Source organism: Microcaecilia unicolor, chromosome 4 (assembly GCF_901765095.1).
Source record: "Microcaecilia unicolor chromosome 4, aMicUni1.1, whole genome shotgun sequence".
Classification (NCBI taxonomy): domain Eukaryota; kingdom Metazoa; phylum Chordata; class Amphibia; order Gymnophiona; family Siphonopidae; genus Microcaecilia; species Microcaecilia unicolor.
The window spans coordinates 176,466,996-176,480,434 of record NC_044034.1 but is presented as its reverse complement, the minus strand read 5'-3'; the positions used below and the strand labels follow the sequence as shown (position 1 = coordinate 176,480,434).

The window sequence follows — 13,439 nt, the reverse complement described above, 5'->3', positions numbered from 1 at the left end:
AATTTATAAGCATAATTTATGCTCCTAAATTTATGTTCCTAAATTCAGGAGCATAATCTATGCTTCTAAATGTATGCTTAATAGGCCCTAAATTAGAAGCATAGATTACACTCGTAATTTAAGAGCGCAAATTTAGGAGCGTAAGCTTCATAGAATAAGGCCTATAAAGGGTAATTCTGGGCATTAACATTTATATGCCTATCGCGCACTAGCATATACATGCCTAGATGCGAACTTACACACATATATGCCAATATGCTGAACACACATTATACTGTAAGTATACAACTATCTTGTATAGTGGGTCATGCACATGGGCAGAGCATCGGCAAGGCTCCCTCTTACACGTGTTAACCAACAAAATACAGTAAGGTACACATGTCTCTACTATATTAAGGCTAGGGCTTTTCAGCTTGGAGAAGAGACGGCTGAGGGGAGATATGATAGAAGTGTATAAAATAATGAGTGGAATGGATCGGGTGGATGTGAAGCGACTGTTCACGCTATCCAAAAATACTAGGACTAGAGGGCATGAGTTGAAGCTACAGTGTGGTAAATTTAAAACGAATCGGAGAAACTTTTTCTTCACCCAACGTGTAATTAGACTCTGGAATTCATTGCCGGAGAACGTGGTACGGGCGGTTAGCTTGACGGAGTTTAAAAAGGGGTTAGATAGATTCCTAAAGGACAAGTCCATAGACCGCTATTAAATGGACTGGAAAAATTCCTCATTTTTAGGTATAACTTGTCTGGAATGTTTTTACGTTTGGGGAGCGTGCCAGGTGCCCTTGACCTGGATTGGCCACTGTCGGTGACAGGATGCTGGGCTAGATGGACCTTTGGTCTTTCCCAGTATGGCACTACTTATGTACTTATGTACTTATGTACACTTTTGGCAGCTCTATGACTGGTGTAAGTATGGGTGATTAAATGTGAGGTGCACTGATACTAGTTTTCGCTACTATCGCCTGATATTTAAAATTATTTAACCAGCCAGGAATACCTCCCGGCTGGTTAAACAGCATTTAACCAACTATCTGGCAATATTCAATGGGAGATAGCTGGTTATCTCCCACTAAATATTGCTGGTTAGTGCTTAGCAGATAACCAGTTATATCACACGATATAACCAGCTATCTGCCAATATTCTGCGTATCGCTAGCTAAGTTTAGAGGCCAAATTAGGTTGCCAAAATAGCTAGAATATTTTTGGCTGGTTTAAACAACCAGCCAGCCCGCTTGGCCGGTTAAATTTAAACCGGCGAAAATACACCCTGACGTTCAATTCTGGTCACTGGAAATGGCCCAGCACTGAATATCCAGGCTCAGCACCGACCACGGGAGTCAGCCTGGCTAACTTGCACGGTCTGAATATCGGGCCCCTAGTCTACAACAGAACCTAATAATCTAGGTTAGGAAATTTACTGTGGGACTCGAAATCAGCTTTTGATAAGCTCCATCTGTTTAAGATAAGTGTGACTAGGTGTTCCGACCTAGTTTTACAGCCTGCCTCACTGACACAAACTAACACAGACTACTCAACAATTACTGTGGATTCTTTTGGATTCGTATTAGGTAAATGAGACTTTTATTAGAGGTTTAAATGGAGAGTGTATAAGTCATTATTGTCTAAGATTCACAATGATTAAGTTATATACACAATGATTCAGCTATATAACTGAAAAGAAACAATATCTACAAACAACCATTACATCATTGATCACTACATCCAAGCAAAGCTAAGAGTTTCTAGACCAGGAAAAGTAACAATAATAAACTATACACACATCACTGGTCCTTAATCTCTACATTCAGGCTCTTATCATCAGCTTGGGGGAGGGGGGGGGGAGCCCTGTTCACAGCGAAAGCCAGGAGTCTTTTGACCAGGAAATATAGTTCTCTGCTCAGTACGTACATTACTCACAGACAAGTTCCCCATTTCACTGGCAAAAATTCCCCTTTTTATTAGGATTAGAACTCATGTTCAGAGTGTTAATATATGGCCTAGCTTTAAGGCTACCACTGGAATAGTGATGGCCAAAGCTATGCAGCCTAGAACAACTGGAAAAAATACTGACTAGGCCAAACAGCAAGCAAGTGAATTAATATTTGAGAATCTGAAAAAAAGCAGGTCTGAACAATGAGTCCTGATACAAACTGGTACAACTTTTAATTTAAATCAGCACCTGTAATGAAAGAATGATGGATCAGATGAATAAAATGGAGCTTAGTAGTTTTGGTATACAATGATACAGAGGTAATACAGAGTTCATGAGATGGTGTGAAAAGTATTGCAGCCGGAAGATGTGAAACTGTTATCTCAACGCTTCCCAAAACATGTTGATAATTAGCAGTAGCTGAGAACGGAAGGAGGTGGGCACATCCGACAGCAGACCGCATGGGAAAGTATGATCTCAGAAAGTGAGAAAGATTAGGAGCAAGGTTTCTCACCATTCACTTCTATGGAGAGGTTTGTGTATAAAAGAGGGGAGATTTTGGCTTAGTTTGAGAGTCCTCTCCAAAGCTTCTGTCAGACGGCGAAGCCCTGTGCGGCTGAAACCAGAATCTGATGTCTGTATTTGTATCAACTTGAAGACCTGTGTTTGGGTAAGAAAATAAATGTATCTATCTATCTAAACCTATCTCTGTCTTTATTTTTATTGATTCTATCTTCTCTTTACCTTACATTTAGCCTACAAGGTAGATCATATACAAGTGACATAAAGTGACATAAAGTGACATAAATGGCCCAGAGTATATCTAGATCCAGAAAACAAACAGAAAGCAGTAATTATGGGAATTAGTTTTCAATTACGGCTCCTAATGCCACCCCCTTGTGATTGGGTGACAATGGAGGTTAGAGAAACTATACAGAACCTGATATATGAAATAAGTACCTTTAGTCCCCCGTGTGACGGAGTCAGAAAGAGGTCTATAAGGGGGGGGGATTAAAAACAGTGGAGGCCCCAAACGCTGACAGTACTCGCTATCCTTCTTTATCTTCTTTTGAACGCAAGAGGGGATACTTTCTATTTACAACAGGTAATCACAATAACCCCAACTATTGCTTTTTTTATCTGTCTGTCTTTCACTGCGAGTGATTGTGAGACAAACTGGTGTAGATTATTTGGGTGCAACGGTCCTGGAATTTATGCTTTGTGTATTTAACTAACACCTTGCTTCAACTAACTCTTGCCGCGTGGTGGATTTGTCTTGAAGCGATATGCTTCTTCCTACTTCTTTGACTGATTGAAAAGGGTTACTTAAACTCTATGTGAAGGTCAATCAAGTAGCTGCACTTTTTAATGTTTTTTCTTCCATTTGTCTTTTTTGAGGAACCTTTTTCTTGCATTGCCTTCTGAATATGCCTTACTGCAATTCAGATGTATCATATTTTGTTTTTTTTATTATTAAGCCTATTTTTATCTTACACCCTTCAGGGTGCTTTTTTAATTTTTTTAATTTTTTCCATTCTCGATGCTTTGTTTTTTACCATGCCTCCTTCCTGGACCCCATTTATACCCACGACCCGCCTCCTAGCATTCTGACTTCTTTCAATAACTTAACCACATAAATTGCACTACTGGTCTGTTTAAGTTTTGCCTTTCCCCAGATGGAGGAGACGACTGCTAGCAAAGAAGAGCTACCCGATAATGTATCTGATCTGAAGGCTATGTTGCAGCAAAGAATCGCTAAATTAAAAGACAGATGCACAGACCCCAACATTACCTGGTGTGAGAAACGAGACATTATTCAGCGTGAGTTTCGACAGATGCATCAATTGGTCCATGAGCAAAAGAGATAGGCTCTCCACTTGCTGGAGTTACACAAAGCTTTGGCCTCTACCCTTCTTTCTGAATCATCTAACTCGTAAGTCCTGCTGGCCTCCTGCAGCTGAGGGCTCAACCCTTGGTGAATGGTAGTCATCGTAGGTGAAGATTCCATATCTATTGGCGATAGATTGCGATGCATTGCCCTCCATACATCAATAGTTGAACATTTACCATCATCTCTAAATTCTAATTGTTTTTTTAATCTTCTCTTTTGTTCCATATACTTTACCATTGTTATTTGATCATGCCTTTGTAATAATTACCAATCTGTCTTGCATTTATGTAAATTGGCTTTTCATTATTGAACCCTTCTGGGTTCCCTTTTGCTTTTGCACCTAATTAACACTGTTTTCTCCATGTTGACATTGTCTTTCATGTCTATTCAATTCACACCGCATTATGCCCACTAAGATATAGCAATGTATCATTCAAGCATACAGTTATTTTGCTTATTCCTTTGCCAGCCTCTGGCTCTTGATGGACTGATTATGATGGTGTATGCCTAGAATAAAGACAAGAGCTAAGGAAAATTACAGAATGCTTGAGAATAATGTGGGAATGTGGTCACATGTTTCTCTGTTCAGGTGGCCAGCCTGGATGCAAAACATGTTCCATCTCCCCCCCCCCCCCCCCCCCCCCCCCCCCATAGCTATGTCTTATCTTCTTACACATTCCAAATAATTTTCACAAAAACAGAATTATACACTTTAATGAGAAAAAGCACTGTCGGTCACTCAGAGTTGGAAAGCAATCTTTAAAATCCTTCCATTAAGTGAAGATACTTACCTGTAGCAGGTATTCTCCGAAGGACAGCAGGCTGATTGTTCTCACATGTGGGTCGTCGTCCACGGCAGCCCAGGAATTGGTAAACGAATTTTGCAAGCAAAATAAAAGTCAAAGTCTTTCGGGAAAGTTCCGGCGCGCGGCAGTGCGAACCGCGCATGCACGAGCATGCCTCTTTAGTTAAATCAAAAAGCAAATAAACAAGAAACAACAAGAACAACAACTCCAAAGAGGAGGAGGGCGGGTTTGTCAGAACAATCAGTCTGCTGTCCTTGGAGAATACCTGCTACAGGTAAGTATCTTTGCTTTCTCCGAGGACAAGTAGGCTGCTTGTTCTCACATGTGGGATATCCCTAGCAACCAGGCTCACTGAAAAGAATGAACATTGGTCAACTGGGCATCGCAACGGTGAGGACAGAACAAAGATTGACCTGAAACCAAAATCAACTAACTGAGAGTGCAGCCTGGAACAGAACAAAAATGGGTCTAGGGGGGTGGAGTTGGATCCTAAACCCCAAACAGATTCTGCAGCACTGCCTGTACAAACCGACTGTCGCGTCGGGTATCCTGCTGAAGGCAGTAGTGAGATGTGAATGTGTGGACTGATGACCACGTTGCAGCCTTGCAAATCTTTTCAATAGAAGCCGACTTTATGTGGGCCACTGACGCAGCCATGGCTCTAACATTATGAGCCGTGACATGGCCCTCAAGAGTCAGCCCAGCTTGGGCATAAGTAAAGGAATTGCAATCTGCTAGCCAACTAGAGATCATGCGTTTTCCGATGGCGACTCCCCTCCTGTTGGGATCGAAAGAAACAAAGAACTGGGCACACTGTCTGAAGGGCTATGTCCGCTCCATGTAAAAGGCCAATGCTCTCTTGCAGTTCAAGGTATGTAAACTGCTTTCGCCAGGGCGGGTATGAGGACGGGGAAAAAATGTTGGCAAGACAATTGACTGGTTCAGATGGAACTCTGACACCACCTTAGGCAGGAACTTAGGGTGCGTGCGGAGGATTACGCTATTATGATGGAACTTGATATATGGGGCATGCACCACCAAGGCCTGAAGCTCACTGACCCTATGAGCTGAAGTAACAGCCACCAAAGAAAATGACCTTCAGATGGCAGGAATTCAGTGGCTCAAAAGGAACTCTCATCATCTGGGTGAGAATGACATTGAGATCCCATGACACTGGTGGAGGATTGATAGGGGGCTTTGACAAAAGCAAACTTCTCATGAGGCGAACAACTAAAGGCTGTCCAGATATAGGCTTACCTTCTAGACAGCGATGATAAGCACTAATCACACTAAGGTGAACTCTTATGGAGTTGGTCTTGAGACCGACAAGTGTAGAAGGTATTCAAGCAGGGTCTGTGTAGGACAAGAAAGAGGATCTAGTGGAGGAGTGGCCTAGTGGTTAGGGTGGTGGACTTTGGTCCTGGGGAACTGAGGAACTGAGTTCGACTCCCACTTCAGGCACAGGCAGCTCCTTGTGACTCTGGGCAAGTCACTTAACCCTCCATTGCCCCATGTAAGCTGCACTGAGCCTGCCATGAGTGGGAAAGCGCGGGGTACAAGTGTAACAAAAATAAAAAATAAATACAAATCTAGGGCCTTGCTGTCACACTAGACAGCAAACCTCCTCCATTTGAAAGCGAAACACCTCTTGGTGTAATCTTTTCTGGAAGCAAGCAAGACTCGGGAGACACCCTCTGAAAGACCCAAGGAGGCAAATTCTAAGCTCTCAACATCCAGGCTGTGAGAGCCAGGGACTGGTGGTTGGGATGTAGACGCGACCCCTCGTTCTGAGTGATGAGGGTTGGAAAACATTCCAATCTCCATGGTTCTTTGGAGGACAACTCCAGAAGAAGAGGGAACCAAATCTGACGAGGCCAGAAGGGAGTTATCAGAATCATGGTTCCGCAGTCTTGTTTGAGTTTCAGCAAAGTCTTCCCTATTAGAGGTATGGGAGGATACGCATACAGAAGGCCTGTTCCCCAATGCAGGAGAAAGGCATCTGATGCTAGTCTGTCGTGGGCCTTGTGATTGATCTGAGTGGCAAAAAGATCCACTGAGGGGGTGCCCCACGCTCAAAAGATCTTGCGGACTACGTCCATGTTCAGCGACCACTCGTGAGGTTGCATCATCCTGCTCAGTCTGTCAGCCAGACTGTTGTTTACACCTGCCAGATAAGTGACTTGGAGAAACATGTCAAAACAACGTGCCCAAAGCCACATCTGGATGGCTTCCTGACACAGATGGCGAGATCTGGTGCCCCCGCTGCTTGTTGGTATAATACATGGCAACCTGATTGTCTGTCTGAATCAATATGACTGGGTTGGACAGCCGGTCTTTAAAAGCCTTTAGAGTGTTAAAGATCGCTCGCAACTCCAGGAGATTGATCTGAAGACCTTTTTCCTGAAAGGACCAAGCTCCTTGGGTGTGAAGTCCACTACATGAGCTCCCCACCCCAGGAGGGATGCATCCGTCATCAGCACGTTTCGTGGCTGAGGAATTTGGAATGGACATCCCAAGATCAAATTGGATCGAATCGTCCACCACTGCAAGGAATTTTGAAAGTTGGTGGACAGTAGGGCCCACTGAGCTGATCTCATGTGTAGGCGTGTCATGGGAGTCACGTGAACAGTGGAGGCCATGTGCCCCAGAAGTCTCAACATCTGCCAAGCTGTGATCTGTTGAGACGCTTGAACCAAGGGACACTAGGGACAGGAGGTTGTCTGCCCTTGCCTCGGGGAGATAAGCACAAGCTGTCTTTGTGTTCAACAGTGCTCCAATGAATTCCAATTTTTGAACTGGAATGAGATGGGACTTGGAATAATTGATCACGAATCCCAGTAGTTCTAGCACCTGAATACTCATTCGCTTGGACTGTAGAGCACCCGCCTCCGAGGTGCTCTTCACCAGCCAGTTGTCGAGATAAGGGAACACATGCACTCCCAGTCTGTGTAGCGACGCTGTGACTACAGCCAGGCACTTTGTGAACACCCAGACCAAACGGCAGTACACAGTACTGAAAGTGCTGTGTCCCCCACCGAAACCGAAGATACTTCCTGTGAGCTGGGAGTATCGAGATGTGGGTGTAAGCATCCTTTAACTCCAGAGAACATAGCCAATCATTTTCCTGAATCATGGGAAGAAGGGTGCCCAGGGAAACCACCCTGAACTTTTCTCGGACTAGAAATTTGTTCAGGCCCCTTAGGCCTAGGATGGGATGCATCCCCCCCCCCCCCCCATTTTCTTTTGCACAAGAAAGTACCTGGAACAGAATCCCAGCCCCTGGTGGAACGGGTTCTACCGCACTGACCTTTAGAAGGGCGGAGAGTTCCTCTGCAAGTGCCTGCCTGTGCTGGGAGCTGTAAGAATGAGCTCCTGGTGGGCAATTTGGATTCCAGATTGAGGGTGTATCCTAACTGGATTATCTGAAGAACCCACCGGTCGGAGGTTATGAGAGGCCACCTTAGGTGAAAAAACATCAACCTCCCCCCTACCGGCAAGTTGTCCGGCACGACACTTTTACAGAGGCTATGCTGAACTGGAGCCAGTCAAAAGCCTGTCCCTTGCTTTTGCTGAGGAGCAGAATGGGCCTTAGCCGCACGCTGTTGACGAGAACGAGCGCGCTGGGGCTGAGCCTGGGCAGGCTGCCAAGAAGCAGGAGTGTACCTACGCCTAGAGTAGGAATAGGGAGCACTTCTCTTCCTTCCAAAAAACCTCCTAGATGAAGAGGCTGCAGCAGAAGGCGCCCAGTTGGAGAGAGAATCAATAGCATCATTATGCTTCTAAATCTGATTAACGAGATCCTCTACTTTCTCTCCAAAAAGATTGTCCCCCCAGCAAGGAACATCTGCCATCCGCTGCTGGACAGAATGATCCAGGTCAGAGACACGCAGCCATGAGAGTCTGCGCATCACTATACTATGAGCAGCGATCCTGGATGTCATGTCAAAAGTACCCCTGGCCAGGAACTTGCGACATGCCTTTTGCTGCCTGACCACCTGGCGAAAAGGCTCGGCCAACTCCGTAGGGAGTGTCTCAACCAAGCTGGACAGTTGATTTATCGAGTCCCGCAAGTGTACGCTCGTGAAGAACTGGTATGACTGGATCTTGGCAGCGAGCATTGTGGCCTGATACATCTTTCTCCCAAAAGAGTCAAGAGTCCTAGCTTCTCTGCCTGGGAGTGCCGAAGCATAGTTTCTAGTACTCCAAGCTCTCGTGAGAGCGGAATCCACCACCATGGAATTGTGGGGTAATTGAGACCTCAATCATCCAGGTTCACCTGGATCCGGTATTGGGACTCATCTTGCTTGGGAACCACGAGCCAGACAGAGGGGCGGACCAGTTTTGCATAAGGACTTCCTTCAGTACCTTATGCAGAGGGACTGTCACAGCCTCTTTAGGTGGAGAGAATATTCCAGGAATCGAGCATGTCAGTCCTGGGCTCATCCTCAACCCTCCACAGGGAAGGGAATAGTTTGTAGCCATTTCCCGGACAAAGGAGGAAAAAGAAAGACTCTCAGTGGAGAAACTCTTCTTTCCAGTGGAGGAGAAGGGTCAGAGGGAATCCCAAAGGACTCATCAGAAGAGAATACCTGGGATCTTCCTCTGATTCTCATGAGCGCTCCTGCTCGGTGTCAGACACAACCTGTGTGAAGGTACTCCTGACACTGGACCCTTGCCCGACTACTCCGAGGAGACGATGTCCTCTGTTTGTGATGCCGAGAAGTTACGCCTGATCAGACTGCGGCGAAGCTCCCTCCACCGACCGTCGAAGGGGAGTTGACCTGGGTGGCAGCTGACGCCGATGCCCGCAGGCGGCACCACAGTCGGACCCTCACCACAGGTAAAGGGCCAGACACCGCTACAGCAGATGGCACAGAAGGCGCAAGCACCCCCGACACCGATGCAGATTGTCGCAGTAAGCCTTCCAGAAGTTCTGGAAACAAGGCCCAGAAACTCTCCGTCAAGAGCTGCCATCGGAGAAGGCTGTGGGGCCAGTGGAACAGGCAGGGCCAGTGGAACAGGCGGTGTCAGAATCCGTGGAGGTTCGGGAACAGGTACTGGGCTGCTGGGAGACCCGAAGCATCGGCACCTCCTGTATAGAGGGGGAGTGATCCCCTTGGCGCTGACGCTTATCTCGATGTTCCGACTCTCTCGACGCCCCGGAGCTCCCGTACCGTGTGTCGAAGCAGAACGATGACGATGCTTCTTAGCCTTTGCTCGATGCACGTCATCGAGACTCCTCGGTACCAATGAGGACGTGGAATCCTCACGTCTCCTCGGGGCCAGGTCTGACGGTCGGTTGCGGGGGGGGGGGGGCTGCATAACAAGAGGCCTCGAGACAGGTGGAGACCCACTCGAAGCCTCACTGCTCCCAGCGTGAGTTGGTCTCAGCAGCCCCTTGACATCGATGTTCCTGTCGATGTCGACGCCGCCGACCTCGGTACCGATGTCGAAGGACCGGACTGAACCACAAAAAGCTTTTCTCATTGGGCCTCTCGAGACGCTTAGGTCCGTTTCTTCATATGAAGACACAGACTACAAGCGGCTGAGCTATGATCGGGCCCAAGGCACTGGATACATCAAGCGTGGGTATCTGTACCTGAGATGGTCCGGTTGCACCGAGTAGAACGTTTGAAGCCGCTGGGTGTCTTCGATGACATCGAAGAAAACACGGCTTTGGCGAAATCAAACGACGCAATTGTGCCAAAAAAGAAAAGGCACAAAAAAGGGAAAAAACCCGACCACGCAGCCCAAAGGCCGGCCGTGTCGAAAAGAAAGGAAACTTAAAAGTGGACGAAAAGATTAAAAAAAAACTACGGGAAACAACTACTTTTTTTTTTTTTAACTTTTAGAAAAATAAATGAAAAACAAAGGCGAAAACAGTTCACGAGAAAAGTCTTCTTCCTGGGCCTGACGGAGCGGAAAAACACTACCACACCTAACCGTGGAGAAAAAAGAACTAAAGAGGCACGCTCGCGCGGCGGGCGGGAAGTCTTTTGTACTACCGCGCGATGGAACTTTCCCGAAACACTTTGACTTTTATTTTGCTTGCAAAATTCATTAACAAATACCTGGGCCGCCGTGGACGACAACCCACATGTGAGAACAAGCAGCCTGCTTGTCCTCGGAGAACACTAGATAAGATAAAGTCCGATGAATTGAAAAATTGATAAAAAATTTAAAAAGTGCTTTAGGAGAAGTCTACTTGAAATATGAAACATCACTCAGAGTTTCAACAGATTTTTTTTTTTTTTTAAGACTGGGGATGGTTTTAGTCAGACCTAATTTTACACGGAGATCAATGACATATACTGAGATCCTTTTTCTCCATTTATGGTTCAATAATTTTTATTGGAGAAATCATAAAACATCATTAGCATGCAAGTGTTTCTACTTAGTTATCTAACTCAGTAATCTTAATGCTGTTAACAACAAAACTCATTACGCTTCACACATCAACAATGGGCTAGCAGCTGTCTGATCTACCTAAATATCTCTCCAGTAACTTTTTACATTTTCTCCCCCTATACTTCTCCCCCCATCGAACAATCCCCCCCCCCCACCCTCTTGCAGTCTTTAGTCACAGTCCTCACACTTCAGCTAGTATGGTAGCAGCTGTTACACATTTTTGTTACATGTTCATTATGTGCCCCCTAGCATAGGGTGTCAACGTAAGCCAGAACGGCGTCCAGCAACTCCAAAAAGACTTGACGCCCAATGGCCTCCGGGTTCGCAAGCTAGTTCTTTCCGTGCGCAACAGGTAGATCATCTGTCCTCTCCACTGGGATATCGTTGGGCCCTCCCTTCCGCTGACAGCCATGCCGACAAATTGTTTTCTTCGCCACCATCACTGCTCGGATGGTAAAGGCTCGGCATCCCCTCGGAGTGGGGCTAGAAATTCGCAAGTAGCCAAAAAAGAAGCCGACCATCCATCTTGCCAGCTTACATTCCAAATAACGGCCACCTGCTTGGTCAAGTCCTTCCAAAACTTCTGAATCCGCGGACAGGTCCAAAACATATGCCCAGCGTTGCACCTTCCGCTGCACATTTAGGGCATGCCCCATCTGGTGATACTCCCATGTGAAAATGCCCGCCTAGGAGGCACATATGCTCTCAGTATAAACTTGAATTGTACTTCCCAATAATTCGCTTGGTCCGTAACAAGATGTTCCCGCAGTAATGCAATGGTAATCTCTGTTCCCAATTCCTCGCTCCACAGCTTAGATAGTCTCTCCCCAAAATCCGGTTCTTTTGCCATGTCCTTAAGATGTCTGTGATAGAACGTTAGTGGCACTTTGTGCTGCGCCCCCAAAGAGAGCGCCAAACCTAGTTCTTCTTGCACATCTCTGCTAGCGCTTCTATCGGGAGGCTCTCTATATAGTGCTTTAGTTTATGGTATTAGAGGAGTGTGGTAGCCGTGTTAGTCCACTCTTAAGGTTATCAATAGAAATCAACAAAATAAAACATGGAAAAGAAAATAAGATGATACCTTTTTATTGGACATAACTTAATACATTTCTTGATTAGCTTTCGAAGGATGCCCTTCTTCCTCAGATCCGAAATAAGCAAATGTGCTAGCTGACAGTGTATATAAGTGAAAACATTCAAACATTACTATGACAGTCTGACAGGGTGGGAGGAGGGGGGTGGGTAGGAAGTATGCATGGGTACATCAAAGCATATCATTGATATTCTAACAGGGTGGGTGTGGATAGGTGAGGGGAGGGTGATCAACAGAGACATACAGCTTTATGGTTTATAATGGGCTAGGAACCCCAGATCCTTGTTAAGTCCTTTCTGTTGGGTGTTAAAATATTCAATCATTCTGACTTCAAAGGTCTTACGTTCTTGTATGGTTTTAAAGTTACCTTTGAGGATTCTCACTGTGAAGTCACTGGTACAGTCTCCTGGTCCTGTAAAATGTTGACCAACAGGCGTGGGAACCCTGCTGGCACCAGTATTGTTCATATGATGTCTATGTAAATTGAATCTTGTCTTAAGCATCTGGCCTGTTTCTCCAATATAGCATCCTTCGTTACATTTTTTACACTGAATGATATATACCACATTGGAAGATGAGCAAGTGAAAGATCCCTTTATGTTGAATATCTTTCCTTTGTGGATGACTTTGGGGTCCTGTGAAATATTTTCGCATAGTTTGCAACTGGATAAATTACAGGGAAGTGTGCCCTTCTGTTCCTTTTCAGTCTGTGAAGGAAGTTTACTTCTGATTAGCTTGTGTTTTAAATTGGGTGGCTGTCGGAAGGCCAGTACTGGTGGGGATGGGAATATCTCTTTCAGTAATTCATCCTCCTGGAGTATAGGTTGTAGATCTCTTATGATTTTCCTCAGTTTTTCCAGCTCTGGATTGTATGTCAGTAATGTTGATGGTAATGAAACCAGTCCGCTGAGCTTAAGGAGAATTGAGCCTGGAGTTGCTGCCACGGTTTTAGGCCGTCCTTCTGCATCTATGGCCTGCAGTACGTATTGTGATAAAGTCACCTCCAGGATAGTTGGGTTAAGGCAGTTTCAGTCTGAAATACAAGTCCCAGAAGGCATTGCAGGCAAGGAGCCAGAGGGGGAGATGAAGAACCCGGAATGGACTCCTAGCTGCAATCAGGGAAGACATGGGTGTAAGCTGGCAGGTTGGGTAGAGTGGCTGCCACTAGGTGGAAAGAGAGTTAGGAAACCCAGTGTGCAGGAGCTCATCATTGGTCTCATTAGTTTAATGCTCAACTCAGCTGGTTTGGGTGTGAGGAAGCTAATGGAAGGAGAATGATTGGTGGTGGTAGCTGAAGCCAGGGAT

General features: G+C 45.8%; 1 protein-coding gene across 3 annotated transcripts in view; it reads right to left on the bottom strand.

Moving 5' to 3' along the window:
• Nucleotides 1-13,439, bottom strand: part of SBF2 (SET binding factor 2) — a 919,918-nt gene that overhangs the window by 146,689 nt on the left and 759,790 nt on the right. The gene's annotated exons all lie outside the window — the stretch shown is intronic.